The 7,675-nt window shown below is 39.8% G+C and overlaps 1 pseudogene; it reads right to left on the bottom strand.

The window, feature by feature from the left end:
• Window positions 1–4,484: 4,484 nt before the first annotated feature.
• Window positions 4,485–5,106, bottom strand: LOC101179178 (annotated as a pseudogene).
• Between the last annotated feature and the right edge of the window lie 2,569 nt (window positions 5,107–7,675).

The following is a 7,675-nucleotide window of genomic DNA, read 5'->3' on the forward strand; positions in this document are numbered from 1 at the left end:
GAAGGTTTTCAATTTGCTTTGCTAGATCTATGAGAGGAATCACAATGGGAGCTATAGCCTTATGAAATATAATTCTTTTCTTTTCTTTTCTTTTTTGAGACAGAGCTTTCGCTCTTGTTGCCCAGGCTGGAGTGCAAGGGTGTGATCTCAGCTCACCGCAACCTCCACCTCCTGGGTTCAAGCGATTCTCCTGCCTTAGCCTCCTGAATAGCTGGGATTACAGGCATGTGCCACCAGGCCTGGCTAATTTTGTTTCTTTTAGTAGAGATAGGGTTTCTCCATGTTGGTCAGGCTGGTCTCGAACTCCCGACCTCAGGTGATCCGCCCGCCTCAGCCTTCCAAAGTGCTGGGATTATAGGCATGAGCCACCGCGCTCAGCCTGCAATGTACTTCTTAAATAATAAGACCTGAAAGTTTAAATTACTCCTTGATCCATGTACTGTAGAATGGATATTGTAATAGAAGGCATGAAAGCAACATTAATCTCCTTGTACATCTCCATCAGGACCCTTGGGTGATTAGGTGCACTGTCAATGAACAGTAATCTTTTGAAAGGAGCCTTTTTAAATAAACAGTAGGTCTCAACAGTAAGCTTAAACACATTCAATAAACAATGCTGTGAACAGATGTGATATTTACACATATGTTTAAAATGCTTTTTATTTAAAGTGAGAGACATCACAGAACATAAAACAGAACTACCGTTTGACCCAGCAATCCGATTACTGAGTACATATCCAAAAGAAATTAAATTGTTCTACCAAAAGAAATGTGTACTCACATGTTTATTGCAGCACTGTTCACAATAGCAAAGACATGGAATCAACCTAGGTGCCCATCAGTGGTGGACTGGATAAACAAAATGTGGTGCATATACACTATGGAATAGTATGCAGCCATAAAAAATGAAATCATGTTCTTTGCAGCAATTTGGGTGCAGCTGGAGGCCATTATCCTAATTGACTTAATGCGGGAATAGAAAACCAAATACAGCATGTCTCACTTAAGTGGGAGCTAAACATTGAGCACCCATGGACATAAACATAGGAACAACAGACACTGCAGACTACTAGAGGTAGGAGGGAGAGAAGGGGCAAGGATTGAAAAACTAACTATTGGGTATTATGGTCAGTACCTGCGTGGTGGTACCATTTGTACCCTAGACCTCAGGGTACAATGAACCCAGGTAACAAACTTGCACATGTACCCCCTGAATCTAAAATAAAAGTCGAAATTACAACAAAAGTAATAAAAAATAAAATGAGAGATGTGTGACTCTATCTTGAACACTTAGAGGCCATTGTAGGACTATTAACTGGTCCGCTTGCAATATTGTTGTGTCTCAGGAAATAGGGAGGCCTGAGGAGAGGAAGAAAGACAAGAGCAGCTGGTTGGTGGAGCAGACAGCACACGTATTTATTGATCAAGTCCGCTGTCTTATGTGGGTGTAGTTTATGGTGCCCGAAACAATTACAGTAGTAACATCAAAGATCACTGATCACAGATCACCATAACAGATATAATAATGAAAAAGTTTAAAATACTGAGAGAATTACCCAAATGTGTCACAGAGACATGAAATGAGCACATGCCTTTGGAGAAATGGTGCTGGTAGACTTGCTCAATGCAGGGTTGCAACACATCTTTAATTAAAAAAAAAAAAAGCAGTATCTGTGAAGAAGAATAAAGTGAGGCACTGTAAAACAAGGTACGCACAAATTTTAAAAGAGAGCTAAAGTAATTTTTGTAAAAGTACAGAACTTAGAAGAAATGAAAGAGGTGTCAAATAATTTGAAATTAACAAGTGTTAATAGTCTTTCTCACTCTCTCTGGATGGAGCAATGTTTCCTCTCATAAAATACCATGCTAGGATGAGAAGGATTATAGTAGATTCATCAAAGCTAGCAAAAGAGGAAATAAACTAGTTGCTTGAATAATTTCTGAGAATGACAACAGTAGAATTAGTACACCAATTCCAATGTCTCCTCCTCACTAACATGTACATTTTTTAGTCAGAAATTTCATTATAGACTGATTCTCCAAATCTCCCTATATGGGACATTATTTTTATTGCTGTTTTAGACAATATTTCTTTTAGATTTATCCACATTTATCAATACCATCGCTCACTATTCCTTTTTTATTGGTCTCAGCTTTATTGAGATATAATTCACATGCAACTCACCCATTTAAAAGTGTACCTACATTTTAATATACTCACAGTATTGTGCAATCATCACCATAATTAACTTCACATTTACGTTTTCATCACCCCCAAAAAACACTGTACCCTTTAGCAGTCTACCCCATTTCTCCATTTTTCCTTCCCAGCCCTTGGCAACCACTAATCTAATTTTTGTCACACTATTCCTTCTTGCATCTCAGCTCTTTCATTTTCCTTCTGCCAGAAGTAGAATTTCCTTCCATTCAGCAAACAAAAATTGTGACGTTTCAAACCAAATACAGAAATATTTTCCTTAATTTCTTCTCATTCCCAAAGGCAAAAATATGTAGGACTTCTTTCTTTGAGCTGTTTTCTTCATTAGGATGAACTAATTCTTGAAATAGCATCCTAATGATCAGCTGTTGAGACTAGTAGTGAGTTGAAGCTCTTTTTGAAAGAGTTAAGTTACTAAAATTTTCTCCTCAAAAAATTAATCTTACTCTCTTTTTCTTAACTGGATTTTAAGATATTTAGTGTTCAGTAAAGACCTCTTAGGTTAGTAATTGCCTCCAAAATATAAGACACAAACTTGTAAAGAAGAGTCAGCATCCAGGAGGCAGAACACCTTCATGGGGACCAGGGAAATGTATTGAGGTATCAGAATAAAGTTGTCATTTATTGAGCGGTATTAAAGAAAAACAAAGCCAGACTCTAGTTAAAGGTGGTAAAGACAGCTTCTATTCAGTAATACTACTGCAGTAGTGGAGAGAGACTTCAGAATGTTAGATATGAGTAATAAATTTCTCTTCAAATAATCAATATGTCAGTATGTTCAATTGTTTGCCTTCTACTTTTAAACTTAACTTCCTTGTAAAGCAACCTTTTTTGATTACCTGCTCCACCCTGACTCATTCCGATTACCGGCTCTGTCATGACCATTTTTCCTGCCAAACCTCACTTACCCCGTCATTCTCTTTAAATTAGCCAATCAGAATTAGTTTAGCCTGTGTGGTCTAACCCTAGCCAACAGGGGAACAACACAGCAGCAGGGGCCACGTGTGTCAGGGATAAGAACCCCTTCCCCTCCCTTGTCCAAGGGTGCACTCACCATTGCTCCATCTGTAAGGGCACACCCTTCTATAGAAGTACATTGCCTTGCTGAGAATTAAAAAGAAGATTTCATATTCAAGTGCTATTTCTTTTGCGGCACCAAAACTTTATTTATAACAAGTATAAAACTGAGCCCAACTCCAATTGTGTAGAGGTGATGGTGGTTTAAAGAAGAGACTGATGAAACAGGGAGGGAGAAACGAGTGGCAGGTCCAACAGAGTCAGGGAAGTGGAAAATTACAAAAAACAAGAAGGGGCTTGGTCAATGTAATCAGGCCATCTGGTTTATTAATTGGCACTTATATGGAGAAGAAACAAACTTCGTACCTCCAGGACAGGAGACAGTTTTACAAATTGGGTAAGCACCTGTCAAAATTCTTCCCTTACCCTCCCAAGGAGCCTGGGAGGCAAAAGAACAAGAGGGAGGTAAGAAGACAGGAGACGGGATGGGAGTGGGGGAGTGGGGAGTGGGGAGTGGGGATGGGTGGAACTCATGCTACCTCCTTTGAGGTCAAAGACACAGCTCCAGGTCATTAAGGAGACAGTTCTGGGTGGTAGAAAATTTACATCTCAAACAGGCAGTTTATAATCAGGCTACCTATTCGTACTTTGAAAGCAATCTCTCTTTTCACTTTTTCCACTTTTAAGAACTTCTCTTTTACTTTGGTGTTTTATAGTTTTTCTTTAATATGTCTTGGTGTAGAAATCTTTTCATTTATCTTGTTTGGGATCCACTAGGTTTCCCATTTCTAAGATTGGTATCTTTTAAAAATTTGGGGAAATCCTTATTACCCCATTGAGTATTCCTCTTCTCCATTATCTCTGTTATCTCTGCCTGAAACTCTGATTAGATGTATGCTAAACCTTCTTACACTAGCTTCTGTAATGACCTATGTTTCATGTTTTCTATATTTTCATCTCTCTGGACTGCATTCTAGTTTGTTTCTTAGGATTGATCTGCCAGTTCACTATCTTCATTATATCTAACATGTTGAATGGTATTATCCATTTCATTATAATTTTTAATTATTATATATTACTTTGCAGAATCTTATATTGTACAAACACTTGGTCTTTTTTTATGGTCTCAGATTCCCTGATCATATTTTCTTTTCTTTTTCTTCTTTTTTTTTTTTTTTTTTTTAGAAACTGATGTTTATTTCCCATCAACCTTATTTCCGTGTTGCTTAAGAGCCCATCCAAGAACAGCTTAAGACCATTCAGTGGTTGCTTCTACCCATTCAGTGGCCTGAGCAATGGGAGCTGCAGACCAGTCTTCCGTGGCAGGCTGAGCACTCCAGTCTTCAGAAGGGAACTGCTGAATAGGCACAGAGGGCACCTGCACACCTTCAGACCAGTCTGCAACCTCAGGCTGAGTAGCAGTGAACTCAAGAGCTGAAGCAGTCCATTCACCCTGAAATTCCTCCTTGGTCGCAGCATTTTCAGCAGCAGGCTGCTCTTCTTTTTCAATCTCTTCAGGATCTCTGTAGAAGTAGAGATTAGGCGTGACCTCCCACGGGTGTTCATGGGAAATGGTGCCACGCATGTGCAGAACTTCCCGAGCCGGCATCCACCACATCAAACCCGCTGACTGAGCTCCCTTGTTGCATGGGATGGCAATGTCCACATAGTGCAGAGTAGAGTCGTTACAGAGCAATGCTAGGTAGGTTAACATAAGATGCCTTCATGAGAGGCTGATGGTCAGCCCTGGGGTCAGTAACCACAAGAAGCCGTGGCTCCTGGAAGGCTGCCTGGATGTGGTTATTGAAGGTTCCAGGTGTGAAGAGGCCAGCACTTGGAGTGGCTCCAGTGGCAGCAGCAAACTTCAGCATATTTTCAAACTCTTAGAAAATTTCTGTTTTCTTTTTCTTTTTCTGTTTTTTTTTTTGAGACAGAGTCTCCCTCTGTCGCCAGGCTGGAGTTCAGTGGCGTGATCTCAGCTCGCTGCAACCTCTGCCTCCCGGGTTCAAGCGATTCCCCTGCCTCAGCCTCCTAAGTAGCTGGGACTACAGGTGTGCACCACCACCCCTGGCTAATTTTTTGTATTTTAGTAGAGACAGGGTTTCACCATGTTGGCCAGGATGGCCTCAATCTCCTGATTTGCCTGCCTTGGCCTCCCAAAGTGAGAAAATTTCTTTAAACATAACTGTTTTATATTCCATGTCAAAAATTCTATTATATGAGGATTTTGTGGTCTGTCGTTTTACTCACAGTGCCTTACTTCTTTTACTGTTTCGTGATACTTCACTCTTGACTGTTCATTTTATAAGAAACTTTTTTTGCGGTATCTTGAATCCTAGGCTGATGTTGAGTTCTTTCGAAGAAGTTATACATTTTTTTCTGCTAGTCACCTGAGGATATGGTCGTCTGGGATCATGCTTGAGGTTTTATGGACCACACAGGCAGGATGAATCAGAACCCAAACTCAAGCAAAGACCAATTTGGGATTATGAATCCTCAGAGAATTCCATCCTCTCACACTATGCCAAAATCAATTTGCTTGTGAAATATCAGAGTTTGTTGCAAATTCATACTTACATTGGCAGTATAGCTCTCTAGCATACAGTTTTTATGAATGCCTCCTGTTAGATTCCCTGCACTGACCAAGACCTAGGCTATATCTCACAGCTGGTCCCACAAAACCATCAGAATGGAAGCCAAAGAATTCTAGGGTTTAGCAAACATTCTCACAGCAATAGCCACTTGGGAACTTGCTTACCAATCAGGTGTTCTGAATTTATTTTGTGTTAGGGATCTGTTCCCTCCTTACTTTTGAGCAGCCTCATAGATATAGTTTTATATTTATAGATTTAGACATATATTTTAGGTATTTCATCATATATTGTAGTTATTTCAACAGTGAGGGTGATATAGGTGATATAGGGTACCTATTCTACCATACTATCAGAAATAAAAATTGCTTTATTTTATTCACTTTCTCTTAAATTCATATACATTTATTGCCCCCCCATTTAATCAGCCACTTAGAGGAAAAACTTCTATATCTGTTCTTTTATGGACATTCAAAGATTTTTTTTTTTGTTTTTGTTTCATTTTTAGCAACAAATGCTTCTTTCAGTTTACAGGAAAAAAAAAACGGTTCTATCTGAAAGGTACTCTGACATGCTATTAAAGGGAGTGTGGAATTGCACATGGCTCCCATAACCTTTGTCTTGGTGTTACTACTATGATTGTGGTACATTTACAAGGCAAAAGGTTTTGCGGATTGTAATTAATGTTACTAATCAGCTGAACTGAAGATAGGGAGATCACTCAGGTGGGTCTAATTTAATCAGATAAGCCCTTTAACAGCAGAGTATTTTCTCTAGCAAGTAGCAGGAGTGATTAGTTTCCAAGCAAGAGAAGGATTGACATAGCGTTGCTAGTTTGAAGATGCAAGGATTTGGAAAGCAGCCTCTAGGAGTTGTGACCCCTAGTCAATAGCCAGCAAGAAAACTAGGACCTCATTCCTATAACCACAAGGAACTGGATTCTGCCAACCACAAGAATGAACTTGGAAGCAGATTCTTCCCGAGAGTCATCTCCAGACAAGAGCACAATCCACCTGACAGCTTGATTTCAGCCTTGTGAGATGCTCAGCAGAGAATCCAGTTGAGCCTACCTGGGTTTCTGACCTAAAGAACTATGTGCTAATAAATGGGTGTTAAGTTTCCATGGTGGTGGGCATTTGTTATGCAGCAATAGAAAACTAATGCAGGCATATTTCTACATCACCTGTAGCTTTAAGAAAAAACAAAACTAGTGATTTTTACTTGAAGCTTTTTGTTTGGGGAACACAGAATGCCAAACAACAAAAGCTCACCTTCAAGAGATACATTGTGCCTATGACTATACTATTAAACTTTGAACAGAGAGGATAATGCAATTGAGTTTGCTACTGGCAAGCAAAGGTCAATTTAGTGAAATGTCAAATACTTTTCGGTGAAAAGGCAGATCATTATATCTGACACCAAGTCAGTGTTCTGGGTTGTAATCTGTAAACCATTGTCTTCACATTACTCTCACAGAAGCTGACTCCTCTCTGTCTTTTCTCAGGTTAAAGCCATGTTCTCCAGTGCTCACCTGTGGGCTCTGGAAGTGCCCTCTTTCCTTGATGAGGCTCTAGGTCTCTGTGGCAAAGTGGAGCCACTTTGCATTTAGCTGCATGTTGACCTCCCTCTTCCTCCAATTCACCCTTAATTGGCTTTCTAGCTTCATTTCTGACAAATGTCCACACAGACCCTAAATTGGGAAGATATTTATTGTTGCCCAGACATGCCAGGTACTTTCCAAATTTCCAGCATATTCTTCCTTCCCTGCATGATGCCCGTTCTTCCATTTCCACCTGTAGAAATTGTAGTTATCATTCAATATTCAGCTCAGGCGTCACTTGCCCCGTTT

This window comes from Nomascus leucogenys, chromosome 3, assembly GCF_006542625.1.
Source record: "Nomascus leucogenys isolate Asia chromosome 3, Asia_NLE_v1, whole genome shotgun sequence".
Taxonomy (NCBI): Eukaryota; Metazoa; Chordata; class Mammalia; order Primates; family Hylobatidae; genus Nomascus; species Nomascus leucogenys.